This window comes from Artemia sp. Qi Xiang Cuo, chromosome 10 (assembly GCF_049724085.1).
Source record: "Artemia sp. Qi Xiang Cuo chromosome 10, ASM4972408v1, whole genome shotgun sequence".
Classification (NCBI taxonomy): domain Eukaryota; kingdom Metazoa; phylum Arthropoda; class Branchiopoda; order Anostraca; family Artemiidae; genus Artemia; species Artemia sp. Qi Xiang Cuo.
Window position 1 is genome coordinate 51,671,032 of NC_142803.1, and position 15,907 is coordinate 51,686,938.

A 15,907-nucleotide genomic window follows, 5' to 3' on the forward strand; every position below is an offset into this window, starting at 1 on the left:
TGCAAGAGTTGGAATATTTCAGTAGTCTTTTGTCGTTGTTTACATTGCCACAGTTACATTCTCTTGATTTTTCAAAGTTCATGTTTGGATTTTTATCGTTGAAATGCAAGAGTTGGAATATTTCAGTAGTGTTTTGTTATGGTTTACCTTGGCACAGTTACATTCTCTTGATTTTCAAAGTTCATTTTGGATTTCTTTCGTTGAAATGCAAGAGTTGGAATATTTCAGTAGTGTTTTGTCATGGGTTACCTTGTCACAGTTACATTCTCTTGATTTTTCAAAGTTCATTTTGAATTTCTTTCATTGAAATGCAAGCGTTGGAATATTTCAGTAGTGTTTAGTCGTGGTTTACCTTCTCACAATTAAATTCTATTGATTTTTCCAAGTTCATTTTGGATTTATTTCATTGAAATGCAAGAGTTGGATTATTTCAGTAGTGTTTTGTCGTGGTTTACCTTATCACAGTTACATTCTCATGATTTTTCAAAGTTCATTTTGAATTTCTTTCATTGAAATGCAAGAGTTGGATTATTTCAGTAATCTTTTGTCATGGTTTACCATGTCACAGTTACATTCTCTTGATTTTTCAAAGTTCATTTTGAATTTCTTTCATTGAAATGCAAGAGTTGGATTATTTCAGTAGTGTTTTGTCGTGGTTTACCTTGTCACAGTTACATTCTCTTGATTTTTCAAAGTTCATTTTGAATTTCTTTCATTGAAATGCAAGAGTTGGAATATTTCAGTAGTGTTATGTCATGGTTTACCTTGTCACAGTTAAATTCTCTTAATTTTTCAAAGTTCATTTTGAATTTCTTTCATTGAAATGCAAGAGTTGGAATATTTCAGTAGTGTTTTGTTGTGGTTTACCTTGTCAAAGTTACATTCTATTAATTTTTCAAATTTAATTTTGAATTTCTTTCGTTGAAATGCAAGAGTTTGAATATTTCAGTAGTGTTTTGTTGTGCTTTACCTTGTCTCAGTTACATTCTCTTGATTTTTCAAAGTTCATTTTGAATTTCTTTCATTGAAACGCAAGAGTTCGAATATTTCAGTAGTGTTTTGTTGTGGTTTACCTTGTCACAGTTACATTCTCTTGATTTTTCAAAAGTTCATTTTGGATTTCTTTCGTTGAAATGCAAGAGTTGGAATATTTCAGTAGTATTTTTTGTCGTGGTTTATCTTGTCATAGTTACATTCTCTTGATTTTTCAAAGTTCATTTTGAATTTCTTTCGCGAAATGCAAGAGTTGGAATATTTCAGTAGTGTTTTGTTGTGGTTTACCTTGTCACAGTGACATTCTCTTGATTTTTCAAAGTTCATCTTGAATTTCTTTCGTTGAAATGCAAAAGTTGGAATATTTCAGTAGTGTTTTGTCGTGGTTTACCGTGTCACAGTTAAATTCTCTTGATTTTTCAAAGTTCATTGTGGATTTCTTTTGTTGAAATGCAAGAGTTGGAATATTTCAGTAGTGTTTTGTTGTGCTTTACATTGTCACAGTTACATTCTCTTGATTTTTCAAAGTTTATTTTGGATTTCTTTCGTTAAAATGCAAGAGTTGGAAAATTTCAGTAGTGTTTTGTCGTGGTTTACTGTCACACAGTTACATTCTCTTGATTTTTCAAAGTTCATTTTGAATTTCTTTCCTACGTACGCGCGCGTACTTTGAAAAATCAAGAGAATGTAACTGTGACAAGGTAAACCATAACAAAACACTACTGAAACATTCCAAATCTTGCATTTTACGAAAGAAATCCAAAATGAACTTTTGAAAAATCAAGAGAATGTAACTGTGACAATTTAAAGCACAACAAAACACTACTGAAATATTCCAACTCTTGCATATCAACGAAACAAATTCAAAATGAACTTTGAAAAATTCAAGAGAATGTAATTTTGACAAGGTAAAGCACAACAAAACACTACTGAAATATTCCAACTCTTGTATTTCAATGAAAGAAATTCAAAATGAACTTTGAAAAATTAAGAGAATGTAACTGTGACAAGGTAAACCACGACAAAACGCTACTGAAATAATCCATCTCTTGCATTTCAATGAAACAAATTCAAAATGAACTTTGAAAAATCAAGAGAATGTAACTGTGACATGGTAAACCATGACAAAACACTACTGAAATATTCCAACTCTTGCATTTCAACGAAAGAAATCCAAAATGAACTTTTAAAAATCAATAGAATTTAACTGTGACAAGGTAAACCACGACAAAACACTACTGAAATATTCCAACTCTTGCATTTCAACGAAAGAAATCCAAAATGAACTTTGAGTAATCAAGAGAATGTAACTGTGATATGGTAAACCATGACAAAACATTACTGAAATAATCCAACTCTTGCATTTCAATGAAAGAAATTCAAAATGAACTTTGAAAAATCAAGAGAATGTAACTGTGACAAGGTAAACCCCGACAAAACACTACTGAAATAATCCAACTCTTGCATTTCAATGAAAGAAATTCAAAATGAACTTTGAAAAATCAAGAGAATGTAACTGTGACATGGTAAACCACAACAAAACACTACTGAAATGTTCCAACTCTTGCATTTCAATGAAAGAAATTCAAAATAAACTTTGAAAAATCAAGAGAATGTAACTTTGTCAAGAATATAACTGTGACAAGGTAAACCACGACACAACGCTTCTGAAATATTCCAGCTCTTGCGTTTCAACTAAAGAAATCCAAAATGAACTTTGAAAAATCGAGCGAATGTAACTGTGACAATGTAAACCACGACAAAACACTACTGAAATTTTCCAACTCTTGCATTTCAACGAAAGAAATCCGAAATGAAGTTTGAAAAATCAAGAAAATGTAACTGTGACAAGGTAAACCACAACAAAACACTACTGAAATATTCCAACTCTTGCATTTCAATGAATGAAAACCGAAATGAAGTTTGAAAGATCAAGAAAATGTAACTGTGTTAAGGTAAACCACGACAAAACACTACTGAAATATTCCAACTCTTGCATTTCAATGAATGAAATTCAAAATGAACTTTGAAAAATCAAGAGAATGTAACTGTGACAGGGTAAACAACAACAAAACACTACTGAAATATTCCAACTCTTGCATTTCAACGATAGAAATTCAAAATGAACTTTGAAAAATTAAGAGAATGTAACTGTGACAAGGTAAACCATGACAAAGCACTACTGAAATATTCTAACTCTTGCATTTCAACGAAGGAAATCCAAAAGGAAATTTGAAAAATCAAGGGAATGTAACTGTGCCATGGTAAACCACGACAAAACACTACTGAAATAATTCCACTCTTGCATTTCAATGAAAGAAATTCAAAAAGGACTTTGAAAAATCAAGAGAATGTAATTGTGACAAGGTAAACCATGACAAAACGCTACTGAGATATTCCAACTCTTGCTTTTCAACGAAAGAAATCCAAAATGAACTTAGAAAAATCAAAAAAATGTAACTGTGACAAGGTAAACCACAACCAAACACTACTGAAATATTCCAACTCTTGCATTTCAAGGAAAGAAACACAAAATGAACTTTGAAGAATCAAGAGAATGTAACTGTGACAATGTAAACCACGAAAAAACACTACTGAAATATTCCAACTCTTGCATTTCAATGAAAGAAATTCAAAATGAACTTTGAAAAATCAAGAGAATGTAACTGTGACAAGGTAAACCATGACAAAACACTACCGAAATATTCCAACTCTTGCATTTCAACGAAAGAAATTCAAAATGAACTTTGAAAAATCAAGGGAATGTAACTGTGACAAGGTAAACCACGACAAAACACTACTGAAATATTCCAACTCTTGAATTTCAACGATAGAAATTCAAAATGAAATTTGAAAAATTAAGAGAATGTAACTGTGACAAGTTAAACCATGACAAAACGCTACTGAGATATTCCAACTCTTGCTTTTCAACGAAATAAATCCAAAATGAACTTTGAAAAATCAAAAAAATGTAACTGTGACAAGGTAAACCACAACCAAACACTACTGAAATATTCCAACTCTTGCATTTCAATGAAAGAAACTCAAAACGAACTTTGAAAATCAAGAAAATGTAACTTTGACAAGGTAAACCACGAAAAAACACTACTGAAATATTCCAACTCTTGAATTTCAACCAAATAAATTCGAAATGAACTTTGAAAAATCAAGAAAATGTAACTGTTACATGGTAAACCATGACAAAAAACTACTGAACTATTCCAACTCTTGCATTTCAAAGAAAGATATTCAAAATGAACTTTGAAAAATCAAGAGAATGTAACTCTGACATGGTAAACCACGACAAAACACTATTGAAATAATTCAACTCTTGCATTACAACTCTTGCATTTCAACGAGATAAATCCAAAATGAACTTTGAAAAATCAAGAGAATGTAACTGTGACAAGGTAAACCACGACAAAACACTACTGAAATATTCCAACTCTTGCATTTCAATGAAAGAAATCCAAAATGAACTTTGAAAAATCAAGAAAATTTAAGTGTGACAAGGTAAACCACAACAAATCACTACTGAAATATTCCAACTCTTGCATTTCAATGAAAGAAATTCAAAATGGACTTTGAAATATCTAGAGAATGTAAGAGTGACAAGGTAAACCACGACAAAACACTACTGATATATTCCAACTCTTGCATTTCAATGAAAGAAATCCAAAATGAACTTTGAAGAATCATGACAATGTAAGTGTGACAAGGTAAACCACAACAAAACACTACTAAAATATTCCAACTCTTGCATTTCAATGAGAGAAATCCAAAATGAACTTTGAAAAATCAAAAGGGAATGTAACTGTGACATGGTAAACCACGACAAAACACTACTGAAATAATCCCACTCTTGCATTTCAATGAAAGAAATTCAAAATAAACTTTGAAAAATCAAGAGAATGTAACTGTGACAAGGTAAACCACAACAAAACACTACTGAAATATTCCAACTCTTACATTTCAACGAAAGAAATCCAAAATGAACTTTGAAAAATCATGAGAATGTAACTCTGACAAGGTAAACCACGACAAAACACTACTGAAATATTCCAACTCTTGCATTTCAATAAAGAAATTCAAAATGAACTTTGAAAAATTAAGAGAATGTAACTGTGATAAGGTAAACCACAACAAAACACTACTGAAATGTTCCAGCTCTTGCATTTCAACGATAGAAATTCAAAATGAATTTTGAAAAATCAAGAAAATGTAAGTGTGACAAGGTAAACCACAACAAAACACTACTGAAATATTCCAACTCTTGCATTTCAACCAAAGAAATCCAAAATGAACTTTGAAAAATCAAGAGAATGTAACTGTGACAAGGTAAACCACGACAAAACACTACTTAAATATTCAAACTCTTGCATTCCAATGAAAGAAATCCAAAATGAACTTTGAAAAATCATCAGAATGTAATTGTGACATGGTAAACCACACCAAAACACTACTAAAATATTCCAACTCTTGCATTCTAATGAAAGAAATCCAAAATAAACTTTGAAAAATCAAAGGGAATGTAACTGTGACATGGTAAACCACGACAAAACACTACTGAAATAATCCCACTCTTGCATTTCAATGAAAGAAATTCAAAATGAACTTTGAAAAATCAAGAGAATGTAACTGTTAAAAGTTAAACCACGACAAAACACTACTGAAATATTCCAACTCTTGCATTTCAGGGAAAGAAATCCAAAATGAACTTTGAAAAATTAAGTGAATGTAACTGTGACAAGGTAAACCTCGACAAAACACTACTGAAATATTCCAACTCTTGCATTTCAATGAAAGAAAACCGAAATGAACTTTGAAAAATCAAGAAAATGTAACTGTGACAATGTAAACCACAACAAAACACTACTAAAATAATCCTACTCTTGCATTTAAACGAAGGAAATTCAAAATGAACTTTGAAAAATCAAGAAAATGTAACTCTGACAAGGTAAACCACGACAAAACACTACTGAAATATTCCAACTCTTGCATTTCGATAAAAGAAATTCAAATGAACTTTGAAAAATCAAGAGAATGTAACTGTGATAAGGTAAACCACAACAAAACACTACTGAAATATTCCAACTCTTGAATTTCAATGATAGAAATTCAAAATAAATTTTGAAAAATTAAGAGAATCTAACTGATAAGTTAAACTATGACGAAACGCCAATTTCATAGTCCATCTCGATAAATTCAGCGAATAAAATCGAAAATGAGCCTTCAACAATCTCTTAACTGTAACTCTGAGATGTTAAACCACTATCACACAGTACTAACATTATCTACCGCTTGCATTATGATTAAGTATAATCAAATGAATTATGAATAATCAAGAAAATTCAACTGTGACAAGGTAAACCACGACAAAACGCTGCTGAAATATTCCAACTCTTGCATTTCAACGAAAGAAATCCAAAAGGAACTTTGAAAAATCAAGAAAATGTAACTGTGACAAGGTAAACCACAACCAAACACTACTGTAATATTCCAACTCTTGCATTTCAACGAAAGAAATTCAAAATGATCTTTGAAAAATCAAGAGAATGTAACTCTGACAAGGTAAACCATGGCAAAACACTACTGAAATAATCCAACTCTTGCATTTCAATGAAAGAAACTCAAAATGAACTTTAAAAATCAAGAGAATGTAACTGTGACAAGGTAAACCACAACCAAACAGTACTGAAATATTCCAACTCTTGCATTTCAATAAAAGAAATTCAAAATGAAGTTTGAAAAATCAAGAGAATTTAACTGTGACAAGGTAAACCACAACCAAACTGAGAATTTAACTGTGACATGGTAAAACACGACAAAACACTACTGAAATATTCCAACTCCTGCATTTCAACAAAACAAATTCAAAATGAACTTTGAAAAATTAAGAGAATGTAACTGTGACAAGGTAAACCACAACAAAACACTTCTGAAATAATCCAACTCTTGCATTTCAACGAAGGAAATCGAAAATGAACTTTGAAAAATCAAGGGAATGTAACTGTGACATGGTAAACCACGACAAAACACTACTGAAATAATCCCACTCTTGCATTTCAATGACAGAAATTCAAAATGAACTTTGAAAAATCAAGAGAATGTAACTGAAACAAGGTAAACCCCGACAAAACGCTACTGAAATATTCCAACTCTTGCATTTCAACGAAAGAAATTAAAAATTAACTTTGAACAGTCAAGAGAATGTAACTGTGACATGGTAAACCACGACAAAAAACTACTGAAATATTCCAACTCTTACATTTCAATGAAAGAAATTCAAATGAACTTTGAAAAATCAAGAAAATGTAACTGTGATAAGGTATACCACAACCAAACACTACTGAAATATTCCAACTCTTGCATTTCAACTAAAGAAATTCAAAATGAACTTTGCAAAATCAAGAGAATGTAAGTGTGGTAAGGTAAACCACGAGAAAGCACTACTGAAATAATCCAACTCTTGCATTTCAATGAAAGAAATTCAAAATGAACTTTGAAAAATCATGAGAATGTAACTGTGATAAGGTAAACCACAACAAAACACTACTGTAATATTCCAACTCTTGCATTTCAACGAAAGAAATTCAAAATGAACTTTGAAAAATCAAGACATTATAAATTTGACAAGGTAAATCATGACAAAACACTACTGAAATAATCCAACTCTTGCATTTCAATGAAAGAAATTCAAAATGAACTTTGAAAAATCAAGAGAATGTAACTGTGACAAGGTAAACCATGACAAAACACTACTGAAATATTCCAACTCGTGCATTTCCATGAAAGAAATTTAAAATGAACTTCGAAAAATCAAGAAAATGTAACTGTGACAAAGTAAACCACACCCAAACACTACTGAAATATTCCAACTCTTGCATTTCAACGAAAGAAATTCAAAATGAACTTTGAAAAGTTAGGCCTTTGGGGCGCCGGGGGCCCTTAGGGGGGCCCTTTGGGGAGCCCGGAGGACCCTTTGGGGGCCGGGGGTTTCCTTCGGGGTTGGGGTAGGGGGGTCGGGGCCCTTTGGGGTCGGGGTAGAGGACCTCACGACACTGTTCAAATACAACTTGTTTACTATAACGATCACAGAGTTTCACTCTCAAATTCTCTTCTAAAACCTTTTCTAAAATCATGTTTTAAAATGTCTCTAACTGTTTAGCCGAAATAATTCCCTAAAATGTCTAAAACGGTTTCGCCCAAATAATCCCTAAACGTAATTTCAGTGAGTTCCTTTTGTTTTTGATATCTCTGTGCTTTCACATTTGAAATTACTGGGAAACCTTTTCCCGCGCATCTCTAAGATCAAAACATTCGCCCGGACACAATTCTCCTGGTAGAACTCCAAAGACGATAATAGACATTTGCTCGGAAACAATTCTGTTTGGAAACAACAAATTAATTCCCCTTTCGTGAATCAATAATTCTCCTTAGAAACAACAAATTAATTCCCCTTTCGTGACAAATCAATCAATCATGACATCATCTGTCAGGTATTAATAAACATTCGCCCGGAAACAATTCTCTTTGGAAATACATCAAAGACATTAATTAACTTGACGTCATCTGTCAGACATTAACTAACTTCCCCGGAAACAATTCTGACAGGTGATATTAGACTCAATAATCCAGAAAACATCCATCAAACTGAGAAAGTTCCTGTTTTTTCAATCTCACTGACAAAAACCATAAAACAGACATAAATTGATGTTGACATCCATGAAAAACATCAAATAAATTGACCAACACACATAACCGTCCAAAAAAACATCCAAAAAAGTGAGAAAAAATCCTGTTTTTTCATTCTCACTGACAACGAACAGACATAAAAACATGCATAAATTATGAAAAAAGTTGTAGGTGGCAGCAGGGGTGAGCAATCGCGCTGGTACCCCCCTTTCTACTATTGACCTCCATGAGACGACGATTTATTCCTGGAGAAGTAGCATTGTCGACCAAAGAAACCTTGTATTGCAAGGTTATGAAAATAATGTATCTGCGTTTTCTCAGGAACAGCTTGAGGATCGAGTTGAAAGTTTCAGTGGTTGATGGCGGGTCAAGTAAACCTCAACTTTTGGCTTGGGGGAAGGCAAATGTAAATCGCAAAAAAAAACGTTAACTAGGTTATCAAAATGACTTAACTGCAACATCTTGGGAACTAATTCTTGGGATCGAGGTAAAACTCTCAGAATAGTGGGGAGGGGAGGGAGGTAGGGGAATTCTTATTTTGTGTTTTTAGGAAGACGTGTGGCGGGGGGGGGGGCAACAAATATTTCTCTGATCTGGCACTACTCGCCCGTTTGGAACTTGATCTATTCGTGGTGAAACAGTTAGGTATATCAAGAGACAGTATGTTCACCAAAGCCATCAAAACAGCTTATCTGTAGTGTCCGAAGAATGAAGTTTCAGCCCATTTGGACCGCTATTTGACTTGTTTTGTCACCTTACCTAACTTACCTGTGTAAAAATAGTTTCTGAAATAAATTTGAAATGTATGAAATGTTCTTCTTTGTCTTGGAGACTATTCTAATTCCAAAAGACATTCCAATTAATTCGCTTTTGTTTCAACAGATAACAAGCTTATGGCTGAGAATGGCCTGGAAGGCGGTGATGATGGTGACGAAGGAGAGAACATTTCAGACAGTGTAAGAGCTGTTTTTTCCTAATTTTCCATCAGAACGGCCATGATTCACTTTGGTCTCTCATAATTATGTTCTGTTTAGTATAAATGCGCTTATGTCATTTAGAACATTTTATAAGAAGAAACATATACTAGAAAGGATCCTTTAAAACTGAATATGATTAATCATGAGTTTTAAGAATGTCTTCTTATCGAAGAAGCCCCTTCAATCAGTAATTTAACGTGTATTGCCTATTTTGTCAGTGATTAATTAAACAAAGAAGTTTTATTCACAGATGAAGAGCAGTTGTTGAACTCCAATAAGAAAAATTAGCATATTTAAAGGAACCTTTTTGATTCCCCTTGAGGCCGCTATGAATTTTCGTGTGATATCTCTAATAATCACAAGCCAAGAAGTCGTATGCCAAAACTTCACGAAAGCACCATATATGAATTTTAGATAAATAATAGCTGAAAAATGTTCAGCTTTAAGTAAATGAACAATGAATGAAGAAATGAAATTACTGGGGTCATTTTATAGGAAAATATAATGGGATATAATAGAATAAGTACTAATATGGGATATAATAAGGTATTGGGATTGATAATAGAACAACGAAATACGAGTAAGTCAAGACAGATAAGATTCATCAGTGACTTGATGCTTGTTTATACTTGAATCCCTTTGTCGTTTTTTGAAACCACAATATTTGGGGTTTCATATTAGGAATGTTTAAGTAAAGAGTGAATTGTATTCTGTTAAACTTGAAAGAGCGGCAGCCTTTTTGTTGAGTTGTTTAAGCCCATTTTAATGTTTAATTTTCACTTGCACCTTAATTTAAGATTCTTAAAGAAGCTTTTTAATCAAGTTGTGTTTGATTTATGTTTATTTCATAATAAACAGGTTTTCAGGAAAATAAATATTTAACGGAAAAGTATTTAAAGAATTTTTCGGGAAACTAAGTATTTAACGTTAGTTTTGTAAAAATAACAATAATTGTAAATTTAATTATTTTTGATAATTAAAAATAATAAACCGTATTTTTTAGTGTATACACTATTATCAAAACTCCATTTTTCTAGATAAATTTCATTTGACAAGAGCTGCCCTATACTTTTTGCTCGTGTATTTGTTAATTCCAGCGCATAGTTGATACTGGCAGGTACATATGCATAAACTGATGTCAGTATAAGCTGCAAATTGGAAAGAGCTGTAAACCAAAATTTTTAACTATTTAAGGGATCTTCAAATTTCGGGGACCTCTTACACCACTGAATATCCCTTAAGAGTGTGTTTTGCTTTTTATTTTAAATACAACTTGACTATGCCACCCTAAATTTCACCTTGAAGAGAAAGTCTATAAGGGAGGAAAACAAACGTACGTACATCGTCAATAGATTCCTCCCATTCCACCCCCAAATTGTTTGTCCTCTTGATTTGTAAAAAGACATTTTTGGGGGGTATCTTCATTGAAAAATGGCTATTTCGGCATTTTCATTGAAAAAATTGAAATAGACATCATCAATAGACAGTAATACGACATCAGTGTAGCATTAACAGAGTTACGACAACTTCAAGTGTAGCTTCAAAGTACCAAGGACATCAAACTAAGGTTTTTTCCGTCCCTTGGCCTATCTTAGGTCTATCTGTACCTTAAAACCGTGATTATCCAAGTTCTTTCTTCTGGTTGTTCTAAATTGTTAAGTTTTTAGGTCAGTATCATATATCCGTCAGTTTTTTGGCGTTAAAGCTTGAAAATAAACAAGAAAAACTTGTTCTTCTGCATTGAAACGTGAAAATAAATTAGAAAGATATATTCCTGGAACTTTAAAGGAGAGCTGCACTTTCTTAGACTGACGCTACGTGTTTTTAACTTTTTTTTGCTGATTTCTCACTTCTGTTTTTTTGTTTTTTTTTGTGCCTGCTACTGTTATAAACTGTAAACGCGTATGAAGGTCTTTTTGATTAAAAATCTAGACTTTTCCCGACTTTCGAAAATCGATGTGGTTGTGTAAATATCCTTAACCGACTGAAACAATCCGATTACGTTTTCACTGTCCTTGGGACTGAAAAAAATAGTTATTGCAGTTAAGGTGGCTTTATCCTGCAGCGCTGTTGTCCATATACAACATATACGCTCCATTTATATATGTAAGTAGGAGCTTAAGTATAAGGCTTTTTTGGTGGTGTTGATGTGGGGTTGGGTTGTTGAAAAGTATAAAAGCAGGTGAAGGATATGTATACTATAACAAAATATGGGGAAGACTGGCAAAAATCTTGAAATATCGGTAAGAGATTGGCCAGTGACTTTTTTGTACTTCATCAAACTGACCTCTGAACAGTTCCTATGATTTTCCCAAAAATAATCCTTGGGAAGTAGGTAGTTTCAATGAATTTCCATTGTTTTGCTCTCAACGATTTGTGAAGCTGTTGTGCCTGACAAGCGTAACGAAGGTTTCGTATTTTCGTCATATTTTAAAAATTATGCATGCTGTTTTAAGGAACACGGGGGTACTTACCTCCTGTAAAGCCCTTTGCTTCTCTGGGAAACAGGGCCCGATTTCCTGACAGTTTATAAGTGGCCACGGAATTCCTGTGTTGTTGTAAAATCACTTTTCTGTGAATAGGCATCAAGAAAGCGAGTGGAACTGGCATTTTTGACGATAAATCACATTAGTCCAGTTTTATTCAAGAAAAAAAATCACTGTGATAATCTATTGCGCCCCCTGGCATTTTGTGCCCCTAGGCTCAGGCCTAGTGGGCCTATTGGTAAATCTGACCCCACTGGGTAATCCTAAAAACTTTGTATAAGGCAAAGATCAAGCAGCATATGGTAAATTATCGATTCTTAGCTGGCAGTTGCAGCTTTTTAAAATTCAGATTTTTCGGATGATTAATTAAAACGAAATGAAGAAAAGTTTGTCCCTGAAAAACTCATTGCCCCTCTGGAGAAACCTAAAAACCAGGTATAAATCAAAGATGTACAGTAAATTTAACTGGCCAGCTGCAGCTTTCTAAAATTCAGATTTTTCGGATGATTAATTAAAACAAAAATTAAGAACAGTTTGTTCCTGAAAAACACATTGCCCCTCTGGAAAAACCTAAAAAACAGATATAAAGCAAAGATCTCAGTGAATCACCCCCCCCCTCCTCCCTTAGCTGGTCAGCTGCAGCTTTCTAAAAATCAAATTTTTCGGATGATTAATTAAAATAAAAATGTTCTTGGAAAACTGGAAAACTCATTGCCCCTCTGGAGAAACCTATATACCAGGTATAGAACAAAGACCTACAGTAAATCATCCCCATTTAGCTCGTCAGCTGCAGCTTTCTAAAATTCAAATTTTTCGGATGATTGATTAAAACAGAAATGAAGATAATTTTGCTCCTGAAAAACTCATTGCCCCCCTGGAGAAACTTAAAAACCAGGTATAAAGCAAAGATCTACTGTAAATCACCCACATTTAGCTGCTCAGCTGCAGCTTTCTAAAATTCAAATTTTTAGGATTGTTAATTAAAACAAAAAATGAAGAAAGGTGTTTTCACCAACATTACTATTGTCTACAGAAAATATAGTTGTTTCTTTGTGATGTCTTCTCTATGAGCGGGAAAACCGTCAAAAAATAACAAGCCTGACTTAATAAAATTGCCCAAACAGTTTCTTTAGTTTTTCGTATACTTTTTGGCGTCTTTTGCAATCTGGCAATTCAGTTCGGTTCTTGAAGCAACCTCATTGAATCAGAATTATTTATTAACAAAATAATAATCTTAGTCATGGCTGAAGCCAGACTAAACGCCATTAGTTTTTACAAGTAAAATAAACAAGTACACTGGTTTAAATTGGTAAAAATTTATATTGACAATAAGGGCACAGAAGGATTCTTGTGACGGCTGTCCTGTTTTTGAGTGGTGCCAGTCAGTTGTTTTGACGGGTTTTTGTAACTGCGTTGTAAGGGTGTTGTGACAGATGTCTTTCGGAAGAAATATCGCAATAATTAAAAATAATTAATTGTTCAAGTTCTTTAATGATCAATATTTTTTTCAAAAAACAATCAGATTGAACAACACTATTATCCAGATACCAGAATAAAAAGGTGGCCCTTCAACTCTGCACATGGTAACAAAAAACAAAACGTCGATTAAATTCAAAATAGCCAAATACAAAAATTAATAAATAAAATGAGGAACCTCTATCCCAGAATTCAACTAAAATTTGTATTTACTAATTAAATGATTGTTTAAACTAATTTTATTATTAACCAAGGGTTTATTCAATTCTACAAAACTACGAAATTTATTCCAATTATATGTAATACTATGCCGTGGTGAAAAGCGGGATCTTTCGGATTTTAGTAAAGACTGATGAAGGACAGAACTACCACGGGTCAAATGGAGTCAAGGTTTTCTACTTTTATCGGTTTTCCCAGTGTTTCACAATAGTCCAACAATAGTTTTTCTCAGGGTTCGTTTGTTTGAAGTTTTTTCCAACTTTTCGCTGTCAGAACTGCTGATTCTGCTGTAAGATTGAAGATATTTTTAAGAAGACAACATTAATAGTAATTAATATTAAATTTGTTCTTATTTCTTTTAAAACTTGCAGCTACTCTCTAAAATTAAATTTGGTTTTTGACCAATTTCCGGTTGAACTTCGTCTATACAACGGATAGTTTATTAGTTCCTTTCTAGGGGTGTCGCTTAAATGAAGCATATCGTAGTATCCTTTTTTCACTAGCTTTCTTTTTGTCTGTTTTTCAACTTAATTTTAGTTATTCCAAACTATGTGCTCTGTGCCGGTGACCACCTCTTGTGTAAGAAACATTAAGTGTATAATATTGAAATAGTTGAAAATAACTTATAAAAAGCGGTAATAAATAATAAACGCTGAAATCAATAAAGTAAAATAACAAAAAAATCTACTAAAAGGTATAATTTGTTTTAAATAATAAGTTAGATAACAAATAAAAATGATCAATTAAATTTTCAGTAATTAACATGAAAACTGCAATACTTGGAAAAATGTTTTACTTTAGGTTTTATTATTTTTTTTTATAAATTTGTATTAATTTTGTATTAATTTAATTTTATTTTAGGCTTATATTTGGGTTTTATTTTAGACTATTTTAGGTTTTTAAATTTAATAACTGTTGGATTCTGTAGCAGGTTTTCTGTTGTCCATGAGCAAGGTAATAACAGACATATCAAACATCCGTTGTTAAAGCTCTAGTACGACAGCATATGACATTTGAGAGTGAGAGTTATTTTAGGATACTAAACTCTTCAATTATATCCATTTCATTTTGACTCATTCTAGGATGTCGCATCGTGTTTTTCATCAGAGAAGGATTCCGAACTTATGCTGAGGACTAATACACAACAATCTCCTCCTGGGACCAACAACCCAATCTGCTTAAACTAAATGGTGTATTTGCCAACCCGTTAAAATACTTACAATATCTCTGATGATATATCTAGTCAGTAAAGGTCATGTTCTTTAAAAAACATTTAAGTGTAGATAACAAGCATCTGAGAAAAATTGTATTTCAATACGCTAGTCCGTCGACTAAAGCTTTTCAAGGACAATAAAAAGGAAGTCAAAGTAAATTTTATATGTTAATTTCAGTCTGGAGAGATAGTGGCATTAAATGATCGGCCAGTTCCAGTCAAATTATGCAGACTGGACCGAGTAGACCTCAATGACAGAAAAAATTTGGAAAAACAAATTTGTGTGTGACAATTCATGACAAAAAGAAAAATCGAATTGGTTTTGCCAATCAGCTAGAAACTCAAAGAATATGTAAAGTGTGCTAATGAAGCTTTAATGGATTTGTGATATCGTCTTTTGTACTACAAAAATCAAAACTACTTTTATAAATAAGCAAGACATGTATTTATTTAAATGTGCTAACAGTTACTACAAAACACACATGAAAAGATTCTTTAAAATGTTTGCACAAAACTACGGCTTATAGAACTTTTTGAGTGAGCCTGCAAATTACTTCGAAAATTTTAGATACTATAAAAATTTTAGTTTTCTAAATGAAAAGCTTAAAGAAACATACAAAAACTCATAAAATTTAGCCCTTAATAAAGCTATGTCACTTGAAAGCCCAACATAAATCATTAAAAAAGAATCAAATAGCCCTTTTCAAAGTAAAGTAAAAACAAATACTTGAATAAGGCCGAAATAACGTCATCAACTAGTCTAGCTTAAAATGGAATAAAATACTATGAAAAAATTAATGAAACTGAGAAACCGAATAATATCCACGCATATCAAAATCTGCCTTTTT

The 15,907-nt window shown here is 32.5% G+C and overlaps 1 long non-coding RNA gene across 1 annotated transcript in view; it reads left to right on the forward strand.

The window, feature by feature from the left end:
• LOC148947865 (uncharacterized) overlaps positions 1-15,021 on the forward strand; it is a 54,578-nt gene extending 39,557 nt beyond the window's left edge. The window contains exons 2-3 of the long non-coding RNA XR_016142267.1: positions 9,571-9,644; positions 14,929-15,021. This is a non-coding gene — a long non-coding RNA (uncharacterized LOC148947865). The remainder of the gene's footprint in view (positions 1-9,570; positions 9,645-14,928) is intronic.
• The last annotated feature ends 886 nt before the right edge of the window (positions 15,022-15,907 follow it).